We start from the raw sequence: 11,066 nt of genomic DNA, 5'->3' as shown, positions 1-11,066 counted from the left end.
TTTTTGGTTTTTCTCCGGTACCGGGAACCGAACTCACGACCTTGCGCTTGCCAGGCAGGCGCTTTTGCCGCTGAGCTAAATCCCCAGCCCAATCCGGCAACATTTTCATGGAGTGTCTGTGCCCAGGGCTCATCTGGCAGAGAAGATGAGGTGGCAGGCGCTGAACCCCCTGGACAGACATCTGGACAGCCTTCTTCCTCTCTGCTCTGCTGCGGCAAAAGTCCAAGTCTCACCCAAAGGAGGACACAGAGGGGCCAATCTCAGACAGGAGCAGAGGAGGCACCACCCTCTTCCTGGGGCTGACCTCTGGGCCCAGTGCTGAGGAACTGGCCCCGAACACGAGGCAGGAAAGAGACAATGCAGTGCCTGGCTCTGCCCAGCACAGGTGGTGGGGCCTCACCAGGCCTCCGGCTGTGTCCCCGGGAGCCCACGTGGCCAGGCTAGTTCCTCCTGGCCGGGCTGAGGAGGTGACGAGGGTCTGATAGGATATCTAGAGCGCTGACTCCCGTGACAACAGGCAGCCTCCCCTGGTCCCTAGGGACAGCTGAAATGTTCCTGGTCTGGCCCCAGGGACCTCAATATTAGCCTCCCACCCCTACTGACTTTTTATCAATGGCTCCAGCCTCAGAACAGTTCTAGTGGAAAAGATGAAATTGATTCTCCACTCAGAACTGCTTTTAAAAGAAGAAAGACCAATGCAAGGCTATATTAACAGAAGCATGGAGTCCTGACTGAAGGAGGCAAGTGTCCTGGGGTGCCCTGGGCTGACCACGCTGTACCCAGAGTGTGGTGTCCCACAGAGGGACCTGCATTTGAAACAAGTCTAACAGAAACACAGATACCTAGGTCAGACCTTGGAGCAGCTTGGCAGGGTGAAGGTGGGGTGGGGAGAGGACCCTGGCTAGTGGGGAGACGCTAGAGAAATGAGGGCCCAGAATTTGGATGAGCAAGTCCTCGTCCATTCACTGAAGGGCAGTGTGTGGAAGTAGATGGGGCCTGGCTGTGTTATTCTCACCGAAGGACAGATCTTGAAGCTGTGACTCGGAAGTTATAGAAGGTGAAGTTGGGAGGCCTTTGCTAATCAGACTCAGGAAGTCTAGTCCATCAGGTAGTCAGAGGAACATCTTTCTAACTAGCAGGCATGGTCAGTACAGGAATGAGCTCCCCATCACTGGACGTAATCAAGTAGCCACTGATGACCATACATCCAGGATACTGGAGAACCATTAACAGAATCGCTGGGACTCCTATTTGTGGCTCGATTTGTGAAGCTGAATCTCTGTAACTGAAATCTGTTCTATTTATTTATTTTGACTTCAGCTCACAGTACACAATCCTCTGCGGTCGACTCAAAGCCCCCTTTCACTCTACTTTTCTTTCATTTTTCTCTATTACCGGAACTCTTGCTCAGAACCAGACCGTCCTTCTGTAGGCTTGACGGGGCTTGTGACAGCTGCGTCCCTCCTATGTACAGGTGGGGCAATTTGGTGTTTTCTGCAACTTTGTGATTTATATGAGTGCTGTTTGCTGTCCCCTTCCACCTCTTACCTTTTCATTCAATGGTGCTATTATGTTCTACGTGTGACATATGGCTTGCTACTAATTGCTGGGTGGAAGCAGCCACTCTATTCTACAGCGTAGATTAGGGCATAGCAGGGAGGCTGGACAATAGGGCATGGCCTGCCAGTCATGGAGAGCTGTCAAGTCACAGTGCAGCACAGCTTCCGAGGGCCAGAATCTGAGGTCAGGGTACAAAAGACTATAGGTATTGGGCTCCAGCCACTGCCTTCTTACTCTTCCAGTGACCTGCTCTTTGTACAGGGTGTATTTTCTCTCTTCTTTTCACTTCTACTTTTTCCTTTTTTTTTTTATCTTCAACAAATGAAACTTGCATTTATTGGTTGTCTCCGTCCAATTCTTTGAACAGGACAAGAGCCTGAAGCCCGGGGCACTCCAGTGTTTGATAGTGCTGCCATCTGCTCCCCCATGGATGGACATTCAGGTCCTCAAACCCCTATCTCCCCACCTCCCCAAACCTCAATGCTATGGGTACTTTGTTCAAATCCTGTCCTTCTACCATGGTCAGTTTTCCATGCTGTGCCCCCAGTTTTGCAGAATTCTGGGGGCAGATCATGAGCATTCTAATTTCACTAAAAACAGCCAGAGACCAGTTCACCTTCAGCCTGCAGGACACAAGACCCATCTCCCCAAATCAAGTGAGCTCTCTCTTTCTAGTTGCTGCCCTTTGACTGGGTGTGGAGGAACGCAGCTCTTTGAGACATGTGTGTGTCTCTGATGATCTGATGTTTAATTTGCATATCTCTTCTTTTTTTTTTCCTTTTGTGCTACTGAAGATTGAACTCAGGGCCTTCACACTGAGCTACATCCCCAGAATTTTATCTTTTATTTTGAGACAGGTTTTTGTAAGTCACTAAGTTGCCTTTGTATCCTCCCGCCTCAGCCTCCCAGAGTGATAGAATAGCATGAGCCGCCACACATAGCCTTTCCCTGTTCTTATCATCCAGTGTGATTCCTGTTTTACAACATGCCTACCCATGCATTGCCCTTTATTCTCTCTTGGGTTTCCTCTCTTGTTAATTAACAGGAGTTTCTTGACTATCCTGGATATTAATCCTTGCCAAGTTTTCAACTATTTTCTCAGCTGGAGCCTCTCACATCTGGCAGGGGTGCTAAGGATCCTCAGCTTTGGGAAGCCTAAAGTTGTATACCCGGCACCTGTTGTCACCTCTAATTCTGCCACTTTGTGCTTGTAAGATCCTTGGGATTTCTGAAGAGTTTTCCTGCCACCCCTATGCGGAGAACTGAGACTCAGAAAGGGCCAGGGTGGGAGGTCACTGAATGTAGCTGGAGGGCTGGGTGTCGCTGCTAGTGATGCTTTGAAGATGTCTAGAGCAGTGAACCCTAACTTTGTTGGCACCAGGGACAAGTTTCAAGGAAGACAGTGTTTCTGTGGACAGAGGTAGGAGTGGGGGATGGTTTCAGGATGACTCAGAGGAGGGAGTTCCCTGGATCCCTTGCACACACAGTACACAGAGGGACCCATGCTCCTGTGAGGATCTGATGCTCTGCTGACCCTACAAGAGGCAGAGCTCAGGCCATGATAGAGTAATGGGAGAAGCTGGAAACGCAGATGAAGCTTCATCCTGGCCTCTGCTCACCTCCTGGTACGTGGCCCTGCTCCTAAAAGGCCATGGATAGATACTGGTCTGTAGCCCAGGAACTGGGGACCCCAGGCTTATAGGACCTAGCCCAGCTGGGCTGATGAGATCCACTTAGAGTGAGGGAGATACCTCATTTAGATAAGGTATCATATGGATAAGATGGCTCATTGTCCAGAACACATATTTGATCAACTGGAATGCTTTTGACGATAGAAGCTTCTCTTTTATCTCTGGGGAAGTTTTAAAATTCAGCAGCACATTTTTTAGGCCTCCTCCTGCAGGGATAAGAGGATCTATGATTCCTCCCCCTTAAACTCTGACTGCGCTCCAGGGAACTTAGCAGAAATGTCACTGTGTGACTTTTGAGGCCAGGTCAGAACAGGCTGTGTGTGTCTTCTAGCTGGGATGCTCACTCTAGGAGAAGCCATCCACCATGTAAGACATCTGACTTCCCTAGTGCCAACCATCAGGCATGAGAGGGAGCTCCCCAACCCAACATCTCACAGCAACTGCATGAGATACCTTGAGGGACAACTGTCCAGTAGGGTCCCTCTTGAACTCCTGACCTACGAAATCATGAGATGATGCAATTGCTATTATTACATCACTAAGTCTGGGATGATTTGTTACGCAGCAGTAATACCACCTTCATCTCCTTGAACATTGTTCTTTAAACCTGTGTTGATAACTCTAGTACACAGAGTGCCTATGGGTGTGTTTCTGTTGTTGATTATTTCCAGTGATTTAAATACAATGCCACCTGACTCCTCATGTGTACGGTTATTTTTGATTATGCATTGGACATCGTGTTTATATATTTGTAGGATGTGGAGCCTAGGTTGATGTTATCTTCTTTGAGAGAGGGTTTGTGTTTGTGTCTGCCAGATGGCTGGAGCACTAACAGTACAGGATCCCCTACTGCTACTTTGAGGATTGAATAGAAACTGGGCTGATGATTTCTGGTTTGCCCTTAACTCCTAGGGTAGAGCCTTTTTTTTTGAATCCCTGCCTGAGGAGGAGGAATTCACTAACTCCCACATCCTGGCAAGCCTGGAACATCAATCCATGCCCTTGAGTGTTATGGTTTGTGTCTGGGTGTCCCCCAAACCACATGCAGTCATGGGACAGGCTTTTAGAGTTTATGATTGATCCATGAGCCAATGCTGGGATTATAGGTGTGAGTGCTACACCTGCCCTGGGGCGGGTGGTTTGCATACAATGTAAGGGAGGGAAAGAGGCTGTTTGCCACTTCTCCTGCCCTTCTGCTCTTGTTGTTTTTGCTATGTTCCGCCACCCTGAACTGTTGCCCTCTGCCATGTGCCACCCTGCCTTGGAGCCAGCCGAGTATGGACTGAAACTTCCACAAACAGTGAGCTAAATAAACCTTTCCTTCCTTAATTTTAGGTGTGAGGTATTTTGTCTCAGCAACAAGAGAAAAGTAACCAAAACAGAATCTGGTATGAGAGAAGTGGGGTCATTGCTGTGACTGAACCTGACCAGGTTCAAGAACCTTTGGAAATGGCTTGTGGGAAGTGTTTGGAAAGGTTCAGAGATGTCACCTGAAAGAGTAGAGCTTCAACGTCTTCAGCTCTTTTCTATGGGAGAGTCTGGTCAGAGCTCAGAAACCCAGAAGGCTGGTAGAAATCCTGCCAGTAAAGACCAGGTTTGGGAGGTTTCTGCTGGGAAGAAAGACTGCACTGGGTGCTGGACTCTAGACAATGTATGTTATGGCTTGGCAGGAAGTTTGTCTGCATTTTGCTTGTGCCCAGAGACTTTGCCTGAGATTGAGATTAAAGGTGATGGACTGATTAATCTGGCAAAAGAAATTTCCAGGCAGTCAAATGGTGGGGCAGTGGCATGCCTAGATTGCACAAAGCTGTCAAAAGAATGACCCCTTCCCCAAGGCACAAACACGCTGGGAGGCCCCAGATATCACTCTTACCTCTCTAGGTCTTGGTCGTGGTTTGGAAATCCTTCACCACCTTGTTAGCTCTCTGATGCCTTCAAGCAGATTTTTAAAATATTCCATTCAGTTCTTCTTTTTTTTATTTTAAAGAGAGTAGTAAATGAGAAACAAACAAACAAAAAAAATAGAACAGTAGCAGCATACCAGTATCACAAACATAAGCAAATCAAAGCAAGAACATTCAAAGTGATACAGGGTCTCAAGACAAAATAATATGAATCAACAATGGTTGTTACATTACATATCGCTATCCTCAACTACGTTGCTCAGATTACCAGATGTAAGAAGAAAGATTGCTCAAACCATTAAAGAGAATAAGAAAATGTGTATTTTTATATAATGGAGTATTACTCAGCTATTAAAAAAGATAAACTCGAGGGTTTTGTAGGTAAATGGATGCAACTAGAGATCACACTCATAAGTGAAATAAATCGGACCCAGATGTGTAAACACCATGTTGTCTCCTTGGTGTAGGAACCTGAAAGACTAAGTAAAACATTCAGCTCTCCTTGCCCTCTGTGGCAGTTGTGTTCTAAATCATTTAGTCTCCAGTTAACTCATATATATCAAAAACATTTTAAAAATGAGAGCATATTCTTTGACAGTCCTTGTTTAAAATTGTGCCATACTCTCTCAAAGCTTCTCAACCAGAAATTGATCTAACCTACTTTTCTATTAAGAACATCCCCTACTGTAATTAAAACATAGTGGTACCCTGACAGCAGGCCTGTCTTGTTGGCTCTGTCTCTGCTGTGAATTAACTCAAGACTTATTTCACTTTTTAGTTCTTGGGACTACTTTTTATTGTTTATGCTTTTGCTATCCAATACCTCTTGCTCTCAGTGAGAGTGTTCTTCATAGCCTTTACCCCATTCTGATTGAATTCTTTTAGCACATATGCCAATTCTAGAACCCAACTTGTGTGCAAAGTGACAGAAGTCAGGCTCTGAGTCAGGCAAGGGGAAAATGCTGGGCAGAAGCCTGTGGACCTCAGACCCGGGTGGGATGTAGAGGTGGTCAAGTATGCAGAACCAGGTAAGTAAAGGGTCATTGCCCTTGGCTTGACCCAGATGCCCTTCTGAAGTGGGGCACTGGAGGGCATAGAGTTGCCCTGCAGCAGTCCAGGGGCTTTGGGCAGCCATGTAGTGCATGTTCTTTGTTTCCCAGGCCCCACCCTGTCTCCTGGCCAAGCAGACTCAAGAAATCCTGGCAGAGAATGGTGCTCCCTGCTGCCCAGCGGAGATGACCACTTCACGGAGAGCAGAGAGAGGAAGGAGGAGGAGGGTGAAAAGAAAGGTCCTCTTTCAGGCTGAGGACACTTTGGAGTGGCCGCCCCTGGCCTGCCAAGAGCTGACTCACCGGCCGGGACGAGGCACTACAGGTGCACTCAGCACAGACAATGGAGGCTTGTTGTACACAGCCCTGTGCTTGGCCGAGACTGACCACTGGGGTCAGGTGGAAATGGCGCCCCAAGGAGTGTGGGGCTGCAAAGGTAGGTGGGAGAGGGCTTGGCCCGGAAGCTGCCATTCTCCAGCCTTCCAGGGCCGGGCTCTGAGCATTCACAGCCATGGGAACCCTGCAACGTCATGGCCAAGGGACTTCTGTTGTGGGTCTCACTCTTTACACCCCAGTGGGCAGTGCTGCAGACATACCCCGTGACACTGGGGAAAACCTGTATCTCTCCAGAGCCTCATTTTACCCCTTTAACATTTCATGAAATCTGAACTGGCCTTGGGGTTAGGTGCTGTTATGGCCCCATTTTACAGATGGGTAAACTGAGGCACAGAGGGTCCAAAAGTGCACAGCTGAGAGCTAGGTTTCAAAGCTGGGGCTGAGAGTGGAGCCCATGCCAAACCCTGTTCCACACAGCCTCTCACAGAAACAGGGACCCAACGCCCAGTGCACTGGCCAACATTGGGCCATTCAGCAGTGGCTAGGGGTGTGGGGCACTCAGGAGCTCCCTGGAGGGGGAGATGTGTGGCCCCTCCATGCAGATGGGCAGTGTGGTAGGTGAGAGGCCCTAGATAAGGGGCAAAGACTTGGGGTCCTTCACAGACTCCTGCATTGGGCAGAGCGGAAGTTAGGGGCAGGGCTGGACACTGGCACAGTGGACTGTTCACGGCTTTGGCATTGCCAGCTGTGTGAAAGGGGTAGGATCCTCAGGCTGTCTGAGCCTAAGACTTCTCATCTGTACCATGGAAAAGATGGCAGAAGCCTGGTGGGCTGTGCAGATACTGGGGCAGGGGGTGATTAGTGGGCTAGACCCTGCAGTGCACTCCACACGGTGCAAGCCCATCCACCTTCTCCGCTCTGGGCCAGCGCCTCCTTCCTGTTGTCTTGGTCCAGTGTGGGGTCTCTGGCAGCCCTGTGATCCACCCAGCCTGCTCCTCAGTGTCTCCCCGATGGGCCTGGTCCTTCTCTCACTTCTTTCTCAGGTGCAGCCTGGGCTCCCTGGCTTGGGTCCCCCTGGAGTTCTTCCTCTGCCTCGGCCCCAGAGTCTGGTGGTACCCGCACCCCCATCTGTAACGCAGGTTCCTGGGGGTCAGGGCAAGCCCACAGGTTTGAGCCCAGGCTCTGTTCCAGAGGAAGGAGGTGGAGAAGACCAGGCGGGCTACAGGGAGGAGCCCAGCATGCCTACCCTCCTCTGCTACCGTCCCCTCCTCCGCCTCTCCAGAGCCTCCTGGGCTTCTCGGCCTGCAGAAGGAAAACATTTGCCCTCCCTTGCTGAAGGACGGGGCCTTGATAAGGACTTAGGTGAGCAAACCCAGCCTGCTTGTTAATCCTTTCTGCTTGGAGCGTCTGGGAGCTGGCCATTTGAGGGCCCCGGGCCAGGCACATCGAGACCTCCAGCCATCAGCAGCAGACAATTAGCCAATTAGCAGGAGGACTAGGTCTGGCTCTGGGGCTCTGGGCTGTGTCTCCCAGGAGAGCAGGACCTCCTGGGGGAAGCTGCCGGCTGGGAAATCCATGGGGTGCCTTTTACGTGGGGGGGACAGAGGGCTGGGGCTCTGCACCCACTGTCCCACCCAATCTCCTATGTAGGAGCCCTGTCAGGGCAGAGAGGGACTGGCAAAAAGCCCCAGCTAGGTGACACTCAGCTGTTGTCCTTATTATTGTTTTGTTTCTACCATGTAGGGAGCCTGTACGATACTTTCTCCGTTACCAGTCCCAGTTCAAGGATGGAAAAACTTGAGTGAAAATTCAAACCTACGTCCCCAGAACCTCATTTCTCTCAAACATTACCCTGTTCTGTACTGGGGTGACTCTGGCAGAGCTCCTGGCTTGCCTTGTCCTGCTTGGTCTGGGCTCCGGTGGACGAGCCCAGGAATCTTCCTAACAACTCCCGGCCATCAGCCTGCAGTGGACCTAGATGCAGGGCCCTGAGGGTCTGGCTGGTGGGTGGAAAGGGGCACAGCTCAGGCACCACCTTACCCATCCTCTGGCTCTAGGGCACCCTCTGAGCCACCAGGCTGGGAGGGTCTGAGTCCTCTGTGGAAGGGAGCAGGCTCCTTCCATAGGGGACGGGCCAGGTCCTCCAGGCCACCGGTTCCTTCATCCACCAAAGAGCACTTGGTGGCTGTCCCCCCACCTTCCCTGTCACAGCAATGGCAGGGCAGGCAGCACCCGGCTGAGAGTTCACTTGTATGGCTTACGGGTCCCTCGTGAGAGAGAAAGCGCTGGGATTCTCAGGAGCCAACTGAATACAGGGCTGTCGGGCCCTCGGTCCCCGGCCCAGGCCACCCACCCCGCAGGCAGCTGAGTCTGTTTCTCATTAGCCTCTGCGGCCTTGAGGAAACCAAGACCTGAGGCCGGCCAGCGGCCTTGCGGTTTAGGAAGGAAGGGAGGCCAAGTCCTCGAGTTCCTGGGGTCTCCGCATTCATGGCCTGCACAGCCGTGTGCACACGTGTGCACACGCACAAAACAACAGGCATGGGCCCGTGTGGGCACACCCTCATGGGTGCATGCTCTGGTCATGGGGTGCAGGCCTGACAGGGCGTCCTGGGTTCAGCATGGTCTGCTACACCTGGGTGGCCAGGGGAACAGGAAGGTTCTAATCCTTAAAGGCCTCCGCAGTGGGGCCTTGCTTCTCCCGTCTCTGTCTCAACTTCCTCTCCGGCTGTTGGGTGCTGGGCCAGGACTGCCATCAGCTCTGTCCCCATCCTTCCAGCCCTAGTGGGGCTTCCAGACTGATGGGGGAGGCTCAGAAGGTTCGAGGAGCCTTCACCATGGCAGCTGTCCCCAAGACCCTGAATCACAGTCCCCACACCAGGACAGGGACTACTGACCAAGCAGCACCTCCCTGTCTGGTCACAAGTTGTGCTTGGTAGGGGGAAGGGGCTGGTAGCCAGGGGGCGGGGCATCAGGGGCCTACAGCCCTGGCACAGACCTGGTCCTCTGGCTCTGCCTCTGCTGTGACTGCTCATCCGTCCTGCTGCCCCTGCTCTGCTTGAACGCTGGGCACATACGCTTCAGGGGCTCTAACAGCATGGCCCATGCTGTGGCTAACCTTGCGCACCCAGAGCCAGCACAGGCCAGTGTAGAGTAGGTGCCCAGGACACAGTGAATTCACGAGGGTACCTCATCTGCTCCTAGCTCCTTTCTTTCTATGTATTGGGTTTATTCCTCTGCTGCCCTCACACCTCACAATGTCCCCAGCTCTGCACAGCCCTGCTAAACTTCCCAGTGAGGGGCCTAATGTGGGCTCCTAGGGCCTTCAGAGCCAAACCAAAACCATCCCCAGTTGTGGCTGTTCCTTGTCAGCCTCGCAGAGGAAACAGGCTTGAGGCTGGCCAGTGGGAGACAGACTTCCCAGAGGGGCCTGGGGATGCTCTCCCTGGTCCTGTCATTATGGGCAGAGCCCCTGCCTTTACCTCTCTGGCACTGGCCATAGGCCAGCCCTCAGTGCCCACGCCTGCTCCCGGAGCCCCACTCTGGGCCTGTCTGGGCCTGGTAGGGAGAGGTGTCCTGCCAGACAGTGCCACTGTCCATGGGGAAAGGTCACAGCTGCACGGTGGGGTGGAAGAGCTGGATGGGAGGGCCCAGGTGCCAGCCACTTCCCCTAGTGGCTGGGCAGAAGCTTCTGGAAAGGCTGTGCTGGAGGAAGGGCCCTGGGAGATGGAGGCCGCTGAGGGAGGGTTGAGCCCTGGGCTCAGCTGGTGGGCAGTGGACTTTCCCCCTCAGGAGAGGAAGGGGTAGGGGGCAGCTTGAGAAACTCCAGGGAAGGCTGGGTGCTAAGTGGCTTTGGGCTGGGCCTTAAGCCCAGACAGGGTGTGCATTCAGCTCTGACCTGCACAAGCTGAGGCCTTGAGCAAGTGATTTAAAGCATCCAGCCCGCATTCAGTTCTGTGGGATGGAGGAGGCAACCTAGGAGCACACAGCCGGCCCTGGGTGACACTGGACATGCCGGGTGCAGGTGTGGGGGAGGGGCCTAGCCACGCTCGCCCCACAAGGGCTTTAATTGACTGTTGACATCTGGTTTCCTTCCCTGGAGTCCAGCTCCAGGATCTTTATCTCTCACGCCTGGCACATCTCAGAGACGCAGCTGCACGTGTTGAAAGGACAGACACACAGACAGGGAGCCAGGGAGAGTATGGCGTGGACAGAAACTTCTAGAAAGGCTGACTTGAGGAAGGGCCCTGGGAGGAGGCTGCTGGCGGGAGGGCTGAGCAGCTTTGGCCTGGTGGCGGTCCCCAGGATGAGGGTCACAGTGGGAGACAGAGTCCTCCTGCAGAGCCTGGGCAGTCACATCCCCTGTTCTGGGTCCCCAGGTCTGCCATGGGCTCAGAGCAGCCGCTGAAGTGAGGAGCCTCTGTCCGCTCCTCACAGCATCTGAGGGCCATGCCTGGGACCTGGCGCCTTCTTGTTACCCAAAGAAAAGCCAGCTTGTCTGGAAGACCTTGCAGGCGAAGCAGGGACAA

Source organism: Chinchilla lanigera, unplaced genomic scaffold, assembly GCF_000276665.1.
Source record: "Chinchilla lanigera isolate Chin_1 unplaced genomic scaffold, ChiLan1.0 scaffold00036, whole genome shotgun sequence".
NCBI classification, from domain to species: domain Eukaryota; kingdom Metazoa; phylum Chordata; class Mammalia; order Rodentia; family Chinchillidae; genus Chinchilla; species Chinchilla lanigera.
Note: the sequence above shows the minus strand (reverse complement) of the source record.